This window comes from Vidua macroura, chromosome 2 (genome assembly GCF_024509145.1).
Source record: "Vidua macroura isolate BioBank_ID:100142 chromosome 2, ASM2450914v1, whole genome shotgun sequence".
Taxonomy (NCBI): domain Eukaryota; kingdom Metazoa; phylum Chordata; class Aves; order Passeriformes; family Viduidae; genus Vidua; species Vidua macroura.
In genome coordinates this window covers 64674707-64690287 of record NC_071572.1, presented here as the reverse complement: position 1 = coordinate 64690287, position 15581 = coordinate 64674707, and positions in this window count along the sequence as shown.

The following is a 15581-nucleotide window of genomic DNA, read 5'->3' as shown; positions in this document are numbered from 1 at the left end:
ACTCTGGACAAAAAATAGGACAGAAGAGATGAAAAAAAGGGAAGGTGTTTCAAAGGAAAATGCTGCCTTTTGTTAAAGAAAAAAAAAAAAACACATTACACAAAATCAGAAAAGTTTGTAGTATGCAATTTTTAGTAATAACACACCATATACTGCCATGAGTTGGTACTGGGCTTCTTTTCTGTTTCCTTAAACCAACATATTTTGTCCACAACCATCTAGAAATTATTTTTTTGATACAGGTTTCATGTCTGGCATCTGTGTAATTCTGCTCTGACCTAATGTGTACAGGGATTGCACTAAAATGGTATTAGATGGCAGAAAATTAAGTTTCCAGGAAGCAGAAATAGAAAAAAAATTCAATTTGGTGGAAAGTGAAATGGAGAAATAAATGCAAGAAGTGGTGTGAAGGCATAAATTTACCAAGAAGGCACAAACTATATTAGCTTGACCTGAAGTAGTGTATGACCTTGGAATTTAGACTCTCACAAGCTTGCAGAGGGGCTGGCTCTGTCTTCCCCTGCTTCTGTCTTCTCCTACTCTGCAGCTTTGCAGCATCAGCTATGCTCCAAGCCAGAGGCTATCCATATGCTGGTATTTCAATCCTATCTCTCCAGAAATGCTGTCTCTTCTCCACAATGACCTTCAACTTTTTTCCTGTAAGGACTTCTGTGCTGTACAGATATATGCCAGTTGGCAAATTGCTGCTGTTGGGCTACAAAACTCAAAGGTCTGAAAGGAATTAACCAAGGCAGGAAAGAAGCAAGAAATGGAAGAAGTGTATTTAACCAGCAAGGTGCATAGAAGAGTTGAGAAAAATAAGATGGGTTTTTACCAGATATCATATAGGAAAGCAAGAATGTCAATAAATTAAAAGGCAGGACATACTCAATAATAGCAGTGAAAGGATAGATTTTCAATTTCTGCTTCAGGACACATTCTGCAGAAAACAATCCTTTGGTCACAAATATAGCTGAAAGATCTGAAAAACATTTTCCAAACTCCCTGGCAATGTGATGAATTGCTGATAGATAGTCTCCAGCTCTAAAATGGTCCACTCCAAATTTGGAGTCCCTTAAATGCTAAGGAAGGGGATATGAAAATTTAAACCCAGATTTCTTCCTTCACCTTTAGAACAAAAATCCCATGAAACCATGATTTGACTTCAAAGAATAACCCCTTTATCAGCAACCACAAGATATATGCAACTAACCCAACTGTTTAGCTGGCACTTTGTGAAGCCAGCCACCCAGGATTAATTGTAAATAGAAAGAAATGGGCACTGCCAGAAGACACATTGTCCCACCTCAATAAAAACACCTGCAGGAAGAAACTCATCCCATGCTGCCTAATTCCCGAGGCCCAGGTGGTTACCTTAGATAAGACATGTTCAGACATTTCATTTCTTCACCCTCCAAAAGCTGTCCCATCTTTTCTTGGGATTTGGCCTTGTTTCTCTGCAGGCCTAAATTTTGTCTTTTCAATGAATGAAAAAGCAGTGATGTTCACTTTGGTTTTGCTTGGAAAGATTCACAGAGCTTGAAGCAGACACAAAGCAGGCAGCAGTATCAGTGCCTGGCCAGAGAGATCAGAGCAATGCTTTTACCCCAGCTCTTGGTACACAGCTGGAGGAGAGCAGAGAAAAAAAAACCAAAAAAAACCACAAACCCCAGTTATCTTACTGAGAGGAGCTGAGATGAAGCAGTGGAGGGCTGGGAAAACTAGGGCACAGTAGGTTTAGACACTGACCTTACCTGGGTCCTGCTGCAACAGGAAAATGGGAGACAGGCACAGCCTGCTGCCTTAGTTGCTGGACATCTCAGCAGCATGAGAAGTTAGCCTTTGGCAGCCTCCTCTTCTCTTTCCCCTCCTCTCACCTCATGATTTACTTTCTAACAGTATCATGAGAATTGCTGCTATCCCTTTACCTAGCTTAGGTTAGCTGTATTTGAATTTTGCATGTTATTTACTGATGACCTGCACTTCAGAAGATATCTGCTTTTTGTAGCCTTGCTGTGTAAAGACTGACAGCAACCTTCATCAGAGGATAATTTCCAAATGAGGAAAGTATCCACGTGGGACTGTCAGAAGCACTGAATTGATTTGTGCCTGTACCACAGGTCAGATTTAAACCCATTTTTCTTGAAGACAAACTAGACTGATTTATTCTCAGGGGCCTTACCCTCCACTCTTTACAAGCCTCAAAACCCAGAAAGAAATGATGTATGAGCAGTTAGTACACCCATATCATGTGAGGGCAATTGATTCAATTACATTATAGCTACTGGAAACAAAACAGCCATATGGTGAGCTTTCTTCCCCAAAGTAATGGATGATTCACAGCCACAGCTCTGAACCCAGAGCTTGTTCCCTGTATGGATGCTGCCCCCTAAGCAGGCTTCCCTAGGGAAAGCTTTCCCTGACCCATGGGAAAAATCCAAGTTCAGACTGGTTAAAATAAGTATCTAAATCTCATTACACTTCTCTGAAGCTTCTCTGAAGCTTCATCTGAACTATCCAGAATTTCTGAGTGTACAAATAAAGCATTGATAATTTTATAAGAAAAGGATTTGGGTGTATACATGTGTGCAGGCACATATGTACATGCTTTTCATTATCTCTCTATTCTGGAAGAGCAAGAAATAGATTGAGATGAAAAGCAATAACTGTACTCTGTTTTGCTTCATGTGCTATGCACAGTGTTGGCTCTGAAGACATAAAAAATTAAATCATGAGCCAAACCTGGCCTTAAATCGATCAAGCTCTGCTGGCTTCAATGGAGCAACTGCAGAGATGTACTCCAGCCACTCTTCTAAGCCCACCCATTTTCACACCCTCCCTGCTTTCCAGCAGGCTGTCTAGGCTGCCAGCCGGAGATAGGAAATGCAAAGATTCAGAGATATCTACAAAACTTGCATATGAAGTAGCATGGGGAAATTCAGCATAGCTTTTGAAACCAAAGGAAAATTAAAAAAAAAAAAAAGGGAACAAAACAAATGAGCTTCTCCTTTTCCTTATAAAGGGAAGACTTAGTTGGAGAAATTTTGTTCTGAGCATTTCAGCATCAAGTCAGGACTGTTTTACCAGGCTCAGATTTTCTACACATGAGCAAAACTCCCTGTGGTTCAGAAAAGCCCCACTGTTAAAGGTAGCTCTGGGAATACGTATGAGTTGTTACTAATGAATTAAAAATGTGACAGCAGCTTTGGGATTTTTGTGGTTTTCCTGCTCTTTGGTTCTGACCATGAAAAGCCTACTAAGCAGAGCAGTTAACCTCAGAACAAGCAATATTTACTTGTACTTCCCAATACTTAAGACAGGAAATGCCTTAAATGTTGCAAATACTAAAGTTACAAAACTGTAAATGTTTGCCTGTCAGACACACCTGACAAATTTTTACAACCCTCAGCTGCACTCAGGCAGAGTCACCCCAGCACTTGGATTTTCCCCATTTTCTCCTTTTCCCCCATTTTACAGCAGGATTCATAAAAACTAGATGTTATTGTGCATTTTGGTTTCAAGGATGCTGTCCTACCAGTACTTGTAAAATTGTGATTTGGATTTCAAATAATCCTTTATTCATCTCTTTTTTTTTCTTTTTTTTTGTTGATAGAAAGGGAAATATCTCAATTTATGTTTTATTTGCTAGATAAAGGCTTGAGACTGTTCTTCAAATATTTAAGGAGAGAAATTAATCAAGTAACTTTTGGGAAGATTGATTTTAATAATTAATTTCTACAGAATGATATAAATCTGTGGAGTATGGAAAATGTCAGGACACAGTGAATGCCACAGAAACCTTTAAATGCCATTTTCCCCTGGGATACTCTAAAAAATTGGCAGAGGAATCTTCCTACCTGGTTTCATTGTGAGCTTACTGGCTTGGGTGTTTCCATGCCCATTCTTGCACAGGCATCTCAGAAGTGCAATTCAAACCTGCAGTCTGGTTTCTGTGCTTGGCTGGCCCAGCCTGGCAGCAGCTGTGGCACCCAGCCCCAGGGCGGTGTCACTAGGCACTGGGGAGTGCAGAGCACCCCTGCCCCAGGGCTGCAGCCACCACCCACTGCAAGGGCACCTCACCCACCCCATACCAGGCAACAGACCCAAGGGGAGAAGCAGAGCCCTGACAGTGATTGAAACTGGGGACAAAAAGCCCCCACATAGGAAAAGGTAAAAGGTAATGCCTCACCACATACACATTTTGGACGGAAAGGAGGCCTTCCCCCACCTTCTCAAGGCTGTGGTGGCGTTAAGGAGATGTTTGGCTGGTTTTACATGGCAACACATTGTTCACATGCCCTAAATGCGACAATCCACAGGGTGAGGATCTGGCACAGATTGTCCAGAGAACCTGTGGATGCCCCATTTCTGGAAGTGTTCGAGGGGAAGCCCCCCTGGAGGGCGTCTAAGCAGCCTGGTCTAGTGGGTGGCATCCCTGCCCATGGCAGGGATGCTGTAACTAGATGATCCTTAAGGTCCCTTCCAACCCCAAGCCTCCTGTGATCTATGATATGCTCATAGAGACCTTATTCTCATGTAGCTTACCCAGTAATGCTGTCCAACTGCATGTGAAGAGTCCTGTGTTCAAGGAATGAAAAGACATTACTAGATCTCCAGATTTACCACTATACAAAGGAGAGGAGAATCATATGTTAGGAATTTGTTTGTATGATTTTGTCCTGTAGCCCCCCTGTAACACATCCTTGTGTCAGGGGAGAAATTCCCCTCAGGGATTTAAATCAGCACAATCATCCCTAACTCAAACAAATCTGATAACCGAGGGCATAGTTCCTGCCAACAGCCACTGTAAACGTGAACAAGGAAGTTTCTGGACTTCTCTTTTAACAGTGAGGTGTTAGGAGTGTAGTCACATACTACTGTGTCTAGTGTTGCACTGGGAAGGGGGGCTGGGGTGTCAAGACAGAGTCTGCCACCCTCTCTCCCTCTGGATTTCATGTGATTATTCCAGCAGCTGCCTGCTGCTGGAATGCGTCCTGATGCCCCACTACTGCAGTGGCATTGTGTACTAGCTGGACATCCTTTATCTTGCTGTCTTCCAGCTTTGATCCATCCAAGTAGACAAGCAATGAATTTAATACGGTTTGCTTGAATCCAAAATATTCCTACTTTTACTGTTACTTCTGTGATAGGGGTAGATTTTTAATACTCTTCCACCTGAAGCATAAACTTACATGTTTTCTAAATTCATGTATCCACCAAAATGTCCCTCAAAATTTTAGATGATTTCTTTCTTTTCCCAAGATCTGCAAGGGTGTCAAAACTAAAATTTGTACTATTACCAAATTATATGTCAGCTGATAATATTTTTGGAGTTTGGGAAAAAAAAAAAAGAAAAATAAACACAATCCTCCAAAGAAGTAAAAATAACCTGGTTAGGGGGAAAAGGGAGAATACTCTATTCTGACCCATTATCAGTTACATTACTCCACTGCTCAAAACCATGTTACTTATGATTTATATACACATCACCTTTTGCTATAGTTCAGGATTTTAAAAAAAATGGACATCTTCTTTAGGTTCTCAAATACAATCAATAATAACAGGCTTGCAACTTTTTCAAGACTTAACGAAATGTACAAAATATTGTAAATGACTGCATACATATAAGATCTTTTTTAAGCTTTAAAAAAAAAAATCAAAGTGGTTCCAAAACCCACTGTCATTGGGAACCAGACTATAAATATTTTTAATGAGTCGAGTTGAGATTAATTTAAATATTCATTCTGAATTTGTGAGTTTTGTCTCCTTTCCACAGCCTCTTGTGACTTAACATAGCAGGAGCTGCCAGCCTTAAGTATCCGGTGTCTTACATGTGCCCTTCCTTAAGACTCACTGCCATGTCTCCAGAAAGTTAAAAAGGGAGCAGCTTCAGGAAATGCTACATGTAGCACTACTGTGTGTTGGAAATGTGTAGCAGTCTCTAACAACTATCCTGTGTGCTCAGCTCACCACAGTCCCACTGGTGAACTTTCATTAAACACGATGATCCTTAATTCTGCAAGGCAGCAGGACAGTTTCCTTAGCAGCCAAGGAATTTTCTACCCAAAAAAAACAGGATCCATATATTGTAGTATCTTTCTTTTTATACCAGTTAATGTTAAATACTTCAGAGGAAAGTGTAAACAATGATCTTGATTTAGCAAAATGACATCTGCTGTGTTTTAAATGTTTAAGACCTCTGGCTTTTGCCTTCATTAAAAGAATATCACAACTTGAGTAGCACTTCAAACATATGTTACATATGTAAAATACATATATACATTAAAACATACATATCTCTACTCCAAGTTACTTGAATGCATTTTTACCTTGAATACAAAAAGTTTCAGGAGGATTGAACCCCGTGCCTAAAGCTATATAGGAATTTGAGTGCTCCCTTGGCAAGGGATAAATAAGAGCACGTAATTGAATGCACTGGTCAATCAGGTTATGTTGATACGACTAAATAAAAGCCAGCCAAGAACTGATCTTGGGCCCCAGGGGCAGAAATCTGCCCTTTCTGTGGCAGATTTGTCTTGGAAACAAATATTTGGCATAGTTTGAAGGGGAGCCAGGGAATGAGCTGGCTCACAAAGCAGCAGGGACAACAAGAGGGCAGGCTCTCCCTCCCTGTGCACTTCTCCTTAGTGGTACAGACATACCCTCAGGATCCTGTGCCCCAGTTCCCATACCAATTTTCTGTTCAGATTTCACTTCTGTTATTCCTGCCTACAACAGTGCACACCCCTCAAAGGCCTTAACAATTTTCTTACTTATGTAATGTTAAATCCCAGGGAAAGATTGCTTTTTTTTTCCAGGTCAGAGTTCTAATGACATGAGGTAAATATCTTTGTATTTCCTGGGAATGTAAGGCTTTGCTTTACTGATGATGTGCCTATTTCTGTTAATCCAGGTCTTTCATCAGTACCTGGGATTGGTCTGTTCCACCTTACTTATGTTCTGGAAATGTCTGTTATTGTATGCTTTGATTTGTTGTCATCAACAAAACCAGACTTTAACAAAAATTTCTCTGAGAGCAAGAGTGAATCAGAGCTGTAATTGGACCTTCATAAAAATATCATCTTTAGAATCTTATGGTTCCCTCACCAATTTGATCAACTAGTTTACCTCAAAGGGCAATTACCTGCTGAAATGCTGCAGACTTTGTGTACCATTTTGAATATCTGAAAATAAAGATTTTTCTTATGGCACAGTGTGGGTGCTGGTGTAAAAAAGCCTATAAATTGCTGGAATTTTAAACAAATATCAGTATTTTTTGAATCAAATTCCAGACCTCCAACTGTTGAGCTTGACAGGTTTATCTTTAAAATTTCTGTATTTGCTTTAAAATGTTTGACTTCTGTAATCAGTGGCTAAAACAACAAGAAGACCACTGTACAGAAAGAAGAAATGGTGGAAGTTAATATCTAAGTACCAGGTATTTTTTTCTCCCCACACAGTTCTATTTTATTAGTTAAAGTATTTTTAGTCAGTCATAGTTTGATTCTTTTTCATAAGGTGAGTGCTTTACGTGATGCAGCTACACCAAGTTCCCTTTACTTGATATTTCATAAAGAGTTCAGATCTCAAAGGCAAGAGAAAAAAATGGAAACATAATGACAAGTAATTCAAACTACAATTTGAAACAGAAGTTTTCATTTTTGTTTGTAGTTATAAATCAGAAAGTGGTCCTCTTCCCCACGTTCAGGAATATGCAGATCCTTATCACAGCAGTAGGCTAATCAGAATTTTTAATCAATATTTTTACTGCTTTTGCTGAATGAGAAAAAAATAAGGCTGAGTTACAGAATGAAGCATACTTTACAATTTATTATTTAAACATGCAAGTGTCTATGGGAAAAGGACTGGAACATGTCAGAGAAAGAAGACTTAATTATATATTACATTTCAGAGGTCCTTTCAGCCCATAGCTCAACAGTTTCTAGATACTCAGTCAGTCACTTATTTTTAGACCTAAATTTCTTTCCATTACACATGAAACAGTTATCTAATTTATAAGGTACTCCATCAAAACTCCAGTTCTTAACCATGAGGTAACAGAAAGCATCAAATGTGTTAACTAAAGGACCTCCCAGCAGTTTTGAGGTCCATATTTTCTAGTATTCTAACTCCTTTATTCTACTCCCTCACTTTTCTTTGCAGCTTTACCATAATTTTATATTTAGGACAGGGCCTGAAAATAACTTGTGTTTAATAGAATCAAGGAATGTCTTGGGTTGAAAAGGATCTTAGAGATCACCTACTTCCAAGCCCCTGCCATGGGCAGGGACACCTCCCACCTGACCTGGCTGCTCAAAGCCCATCCATCCTGAACACTTCCAGGGTTGGGGCATTCACAGCTTCTCTGTGCTGTGGCCTGTTCCAGAGCCTCATCACCCTCACAGTAAAGAATTTCCTCCTAACATCTTATGTAAATCTCACCTTTTAGTTTCAAACCACTGCCTTTTGTTTTATCATTTTACAACCTTGTAAAAAGTCCCTCTCCAGCTCTCCTGAAGGTCCCTTCAGGTACTGGAAGGCTTCTTAAGGTCTCCCCAGAGTCTTCTCCAGGCAGAACAAATCCAACTCTCTCAGCCTATCTTGGCAGGAGAGGTGCTCCACCCTTCTAGAATAGTTAAGGTTATAGAGGGAAAGAAAATAAAAACCAATACAGAATCATGGGAGAGCACTGGTGGACCTTGCACTGGACAGCAGTGATCCCCTTGACTAGAGCTGCTCAGGAGCACAGTCCTGCAAGAAAGGCAGCAGCTGCCTTGGATACCTCAGTGCACATGGAAAAAGTGCCAAAACCACTGTGCAGTGGCCCTGTACATGCAGAGTTTGGCCAGGGACAGGTTGGAAAGCAGACCTGCTGCTTGTGTTCAGCCTCGTGGCCATCCTTGGAAGCTACCAAACCCACTAGTTTCCTCTTCCCCAGGCACAGCTCCCACTTGCTGCTGCTTTCTTGGTGCACCTGCTGGCTCTCGGAAGGACTTTCACAAAGGGCCCTTGTCCCCTTCAGGCCACCACAGCCACTGATCAGTTGGAGAAGAAGATTGCAAATATGAGGCCATGGTGCAGTCTTTTCTCTGGATGAAAAATTAGCTGGAGACTTAACTTTCCTGTGTATTGCAGTCACTACCAGAATGTTCCCAGATGAAAAACTGCTGTATAAACTGTGCCTCCCTTTCCCCTTGCCGATGGAGCCCCCTGGAGAAACATAAAGCCCTTGGGCTTGTGTCAATTCTCTGACAATCTCACCTTTGCTTTACATGGACTGGGAGCTATACACCAGCTGGTGTGATCAAGACCTGAAAATTACTGTCTTAAATCTAATGCTGTGTCCAGCATACACGTATAATATTTAATACCTTTAACAAAAATACAAAAGCAAATTCTTTGCAAAGCTAAGGCATGTGTGTCCTATTTGGCAATTGCAATATCTTTCTCTAGCAGATCAGCTTTCATCCTTTAAAGCTCTTTAAAATAACACAGGAATACCAATTATAATATTGTAAATAGTATTGCTCAGCTCTCTTTTCAGCAGAGGAAATAAAATAGCCCATCTTGTAAAAATGGTTCCTTATCACTCTATTTCCTTTGTGACTTTCCACACATTACATTTATCTTTAAAAAGGAAAAAAGGAATTCAGTCTTGTAAAATCAATTAGGATTTTAAGCAATGCAGTAATCTTCTACTTCCTTTCATGTCCTTAAAAATATCCAAGTTTTCCTAGCTTGCTTCAGCTAGCAAACCCCAATCCAAATCTTCATGCCACATGAGAGTAACTTAGCTGGCTGTTAGCTGAATTTATGAAAGAGCATTTTTGTGAAGAAATTCTCCACCTCATACAACAAAATAACTTTCAGGCTAGTCAGTAGCACTCATAGATCCAACATAGACAATATCTTACGTATTCATTCACTTGGCAAAAAGAAAAGTCCCTGCAAATGTCATTTTTTTCATCTGAATTTAAAAAAATCATAAAGAGGAGAAAATATCACTTATACTTGGTAGAAACAAACAAAAAATTATTTCTTTTCCTAGGTTATTTATACAACTCCTTTCTTCCTGTAAATACTTCTCAGTTAATTTAAAGGGCGAGCATACTTCTGACACAGCTGTCAGTTCCTCTTAATCAGCCTTGCTAAGAGGAAACTCAGTGTCAGGAGGTGTGTTTCATATCAGCTGACATACTTTCCATCTGAGTTTACATCCTTCACCAAACAGTAGAAATGAGCTCAGTGATCTTCTATGCCTTTCCTAGCTTTTATTGTAAGAAAGGGTGGAATAAATTTGTAGCATCCTCCTCCCAGCCTACTTCTAAGGTAGTAAGGTTGAACACATATCTGAGGAATGTGTGTAGACCCTGGCTGCAGAACCAGGGAGGGAGGATGGGAGTCCTGGGCTACACCTGGTGGAAAGAAGGTAGCAGAGCAGGGTGCAGCCAGTTCCAGTCCTTCAGTCCTTCTGGCAGACTGTTTTGGAAAGGAGGAAGATGTCATCCAACAGCAGCAGGCAATCACACCTCGTGACAAGAAGGGGCCTCACCACGCCACAGTTCTGCCGTGCACTGCTTCTTCAGGGCTGTTTGCCAGAGGGCAAGCCAGCATGGAGTAAATACACTGTCCCTACTCCAAGCTGCCCAAATACACTGGCACACATGCCTTCTTCCTTCCAAAGGACTTGGTGTGGGTCGAGGTGCACACAGCAAGTTGCTCTTTCTCCCCAGATCAGAAGGGCTCTAATTCTCTAGGTAACTGAACAGGATTCCTGTAAATATTAGTGGTCTTGCTGTGTTTTACTTATGCACCACTTCCATTTAAATCTGCTGCTTGTTACTTTAGGCACAGAATCAGGAAGATAAGTCCATCAAGCAGATGCTACTGACATTTTCCATTTTGAGGGCTGGATGATAATAACAAGCAGAGGTGCCTATACTGCTGTGAGTAAACATTTTAAAAGCAGCTTCACAAATGTCACCATCTTTCAGCACCTAATAAACAGTTTAGGAGGATGTTGTTGAAGCTGCCAAAAGGGGTTTTAAAACTGGAGTGTCTCACAGGAGTCAAGCACACAGCTTGCACTTGAAATGCCTGTCTCACCTTGCAGATGGGTAAGAGAGGCAGACTACCACTGACAGACACACAGGGCTTGGCACAAGGATACTGGGGATGCAGGGATGAAAAGAGCTGGTACATGACCAGCACAAGGCATGTCTGGAAGAACTGCCAGTTCCACGTGTTGAAAAATGGGCTTTTTGGCAGACTTGCCTGATCAAGCCAGAAAAGGCAGAGGCTCTATACTCTGAAGCCTGCTTCCCCCCTCTCCTCCCCTTATATTATGCCCTTCTTTGCTGACTGGTCTATGGAAATCCTTTTCAGGTACCACTTCAGTAGGCAAACAACAGTCTCCTGGAGCTCTCTTGGAAGCACAGGCAACATGATGCTGTCTAATCAAGGGCAGAAACCTCCACCAGGTAGCAGGGCACTGGCAGGTTCCTTGCTCATTTGAGAAATATCTTGGCTCCAAACTATCCAGTTTCAGTGCATGGGAGAGTTCATGATGTCTATGAGCACAGAGAAAGAAGGCCACTTAGTTGTGAGACTGCACCTAGAGGGTGGCATCCAGCTCTGGGATCCCAGCAAAGGAAGGACATTGACATCCTGGAGTGAGTTCAGTGGAGGGCCATGGTAATGATTAGAGGGATGGAGCACCTCTCCTGTGAAGAAAGGCTGAGAGAATTGGGATTGTTCAGCCTGGAGAAGAGAAAGTTTCAGAGTGACCTTTAGGCCTCCTAGCACATGAAGGGAGTTTCTACAAGAAAGATGGGGAGAGACTTTTGGGAAGAGCATGTAGTGATAGGTCCAGGGGTAATGGATTCCAATTGGAAGAGAGTAGGTTTAGATTAGAAATCAGGAAGAAATTATTTACTGTGAGGGTGTTGAGGCACTGGAACATGTTGCCCAGAGAAGCTGTGGCTGCCCCATCCCTGGAAGTGTTCAAGGCCAGTTTGGATGGGTCTCTGAGCAACCTGGTCTAGTGGAGGATGTCCCTGGCCATGGTTGGGACATTTTTAAGGTCACTTTCAACCCAACCCTTCTATGTATCTATGAGTACTCCCTTGGTGCATCAGTGGAGACCTGTTATCATGAAAAGAACAGTGTCTTTGTAAGATGAGGTTATGATTAATTTTATTGATGTGTGGGCTAGAAGGAATTAATTAGTTCCAAGTGCTTTGAGACAAAAAAATACCATATGTTTCCAAAATAAACTTGGGAAAATAAACTTTACAAAACAACAGGCTAAGTTAATATGAGTTTGGAGTTTGAAGCTGAATATAACATTTGATACTCTGGTATTTGAATTGAGGCCAAACTTTGATTATCCCATCGATCAGTTCATTAAAACCAGTAACTGTAACTTGAAACCTGGTGTTATGTGCTATGCAGGACATCAGAAGACACTGTTGAAGCCAAGAAGCATAAAAGGTTATTGCATCTTGAATCCTCATTTCAGGTTTGTGCTGTGACGGTGCCATTTATAGAGGCATCAGGAATGTCACATTTCAACAGAGCTGGAGTTATGTATGACTGTGAATGTTGTTGACTCATTCTGGGTCACTGGAGATTAACATTTTGGAAACTACAGACATGTAGAAGATATAGTATATGTTATACGGAACAAGGCTGTGCTTGAAAGATTTCAAACTCAATTATGCAGACACAAGAGGTTTAGATAAACTTTTCAGATTGTATCAAATGAACTTTTGGTTGCTTATCTGAACTGACCCTCTGAAGGCATTTGGGATTATTCTTAACATTGTTGTTATTGCTGGAAATAACAGCAAGTTAAGAATTTAGTTTTAACTTTTGCATTTCTTGAAGATTGTTTGCCTGATTTTACAAGGGGAGGGACAGATTCCAAACTCTGCCCATTTTCACTGAAATTTCATTACATCTAGATAACTGCAGTGAACAGTGTCTCTCCAATGCAAAGAAATCACAATTTGAGATATGGAGCAACATTATAATCTTTGTGATTTGAACTATGAATTTTTTTTTTCTTGCTTTTTCAAAAGATTTTATTAAGAAAAAGCCTCTTCAAACAAGACTTCAGTTTCAGAGGTACAATAACCTTGGTTCATGGCTTTGCTGGGTTTTATTCCTTACAGGTCAGAAACTTCATATAACTCTGTGCTATACAGGAAGAATATCTGGTCAGTGCTGGAAAGCATTAAGTTGAGACACTTTTCATTTGCATACTCTGCCTTTTAACCTGGATCCACAGTTGCAAGGTCACTCTTCATTTATTGAACTGTACCTAGAGGTGGGGATTTTTGTGAGCGGAGAGGAAACAGTGGTCTCTGGGTTTCATCTCTCCCAGTCACTTCCCCTTCTCTGCACTTTAAGCCCTGCAGGAGTGGGAGGTCACAGCAGGGGTGGGACAGTGCTGACACCAGCCCCTCTCAGTGGAAAGGGCCTTTGATGTGAGCTGCAGGCTCAGGCCATCAAGAAGTGGGAGTGCCAAAGAGGAGGACTTAGGCAATGGGAAGTGGGCAGGGGCAGAGAGATGTGATGTAGAAAGAAGTGGCAAAGATACTCAGAAAGAAAGGCATGCAGGTGAGTCTTCCTAAAAAGTAAAGTCTTGGTGACAGTAAAGTTGGGGGGTGCATCAACAGAGACCACCTTTCTGTTCAGCAGATGCTTTCTGATCAGGCTTCCAGGGGAAGGGCCAGGCATGTACAGCTATCAGGCACACATTCTCTTTTTCTGTTTTTAGAAATGCATTATTTCAGGACCAGCGCTGTGCTGCTCTCAGGCACAGGACCTCAACATGGCACTGCCCTGCAGTTTGCACAGAGCTTTGTATTCTTGATATAAACTTTCTTTCTGGAGAGTTTGGGCCACCCTTTACAGCTCCTTCCTAGCTGGTAAATAAAAACCCCAGTATCAGAAACTTAATTCTGAAACTGTTTGTAGTATTGACAGAAACAGAGACTTACAGCCTTGGACCTTCCAGGATCTTCCTCAGCATCACCCTTTGACAAGATTGACTACAGCCCTTTCTAACTATGGTCCTGGGCTCTTTGGTCTCCTGCCAAATGGTAAAAGCCCAACTCCTCAGTTGTTCTGGTTTTCCAAAAGTGAGGAGGAAATTCTGTCTGCCACTGAGATTTCAAAATTTAAAAAATATATATCATCTCGTTACCAAAGTAAGTTATCCAAAAAGTTATAAGACATGAAAAAGTAAATGACTGAATCCTACAGGTACTCTAAACTGCTGTAAACTACAGACAGAGCATATGGACAGAGCATATGGCTGAATTTACCACATCAGTGCCAATAACCATTTTAAAACAATACAAGAGCTCTCCAATACTGGATTTCAACTAAGTAACCAAATTTCCCAAGGGTGACTATGTGCAATACACATACTAATATACATATATATGGTGACCCCCCCCAGGGTGTTATCTGACCATCAGCATGATGGCCATTCATTTAGCTGTCTCAGCAATAACAAACTACTCTGGGTTAGTTACTGTACTTGAAATATAATGTGGAAATGCAAATACACTCAGCCTTGGAAAGCTCTTGATTACCAAAACCCTCCAATTCAACTGTAAAAGCAGTCTTTAGGCCCCCAGAAGCCAAAGCACAGACAAATCTACTTTAAATCTACGGGACAAAAATACTTACACTTCAGCACATAAAAATTCAGAAATACTTGTACTCTCAGCACTCTGCCATGAACTAATGCCACCATGTTCATAGCATTCACAGTTCACAGATCCAAGTGTCAGCAACTAAACATAAGTCTTACACGTGATGCTGCATTATTTACAATAACCAGTGCTGCACAGAAAAACATTTAGCAACAATTACACCTGTCAGTCTTGTTTGAATAAAACTGACATCTTGTTACTACTACCCATCAGACTTCAAAAAAAGGTAAAAATTGTTTTTCTTAAGAGGAAGAGGAAAAAAAAAATAACCTCACAGTGGTTTAACAAGTTCTCACATGTTGGCTGCTGGTTTGCATGTGCCTGCACAACTCCTGCCAGGTGCTTCTCTTTCACAAGAGGCAGCTTCCCAGCACAGCATGGCAGGGTTGGACTTGCAGTGCTCCAGACAGCACTGGAAACTGTGGGCAGGAGGCTGCTGGGGAAAGAAATGTCTACAGGCAGCTGTAGAGCAGCCCTGTTGCTCTAATACCAATACAGGCAAGGTTTGGGCTTGGTTAATTCCAGTATGTTTAAGAATGTAAATCCCCTCCCTGACATGTGACTGTAATGAGAAATTCCCATCAGTAGATCAAGCTGAGAATTATTCATTTGTGACCAGCCAGTAAATCATTGCCCAGACAGCTAAAATAAATCAGAATATCTATTTCCCAGAAATCTGAAGTAACTCTATTTGTTTTGATGGCTAAACACACACAATAGAATTAATTTCAATTAATATTTTTGATCTTCTCTCTGGAAATCCTGATATTGGCAAAGGCTCAGAAGTAGAAAGATATCAAGATTGTCATTTTCTTTTAGAGAGAAAAGAAGTGAGTGCTGACACAAGCTGAA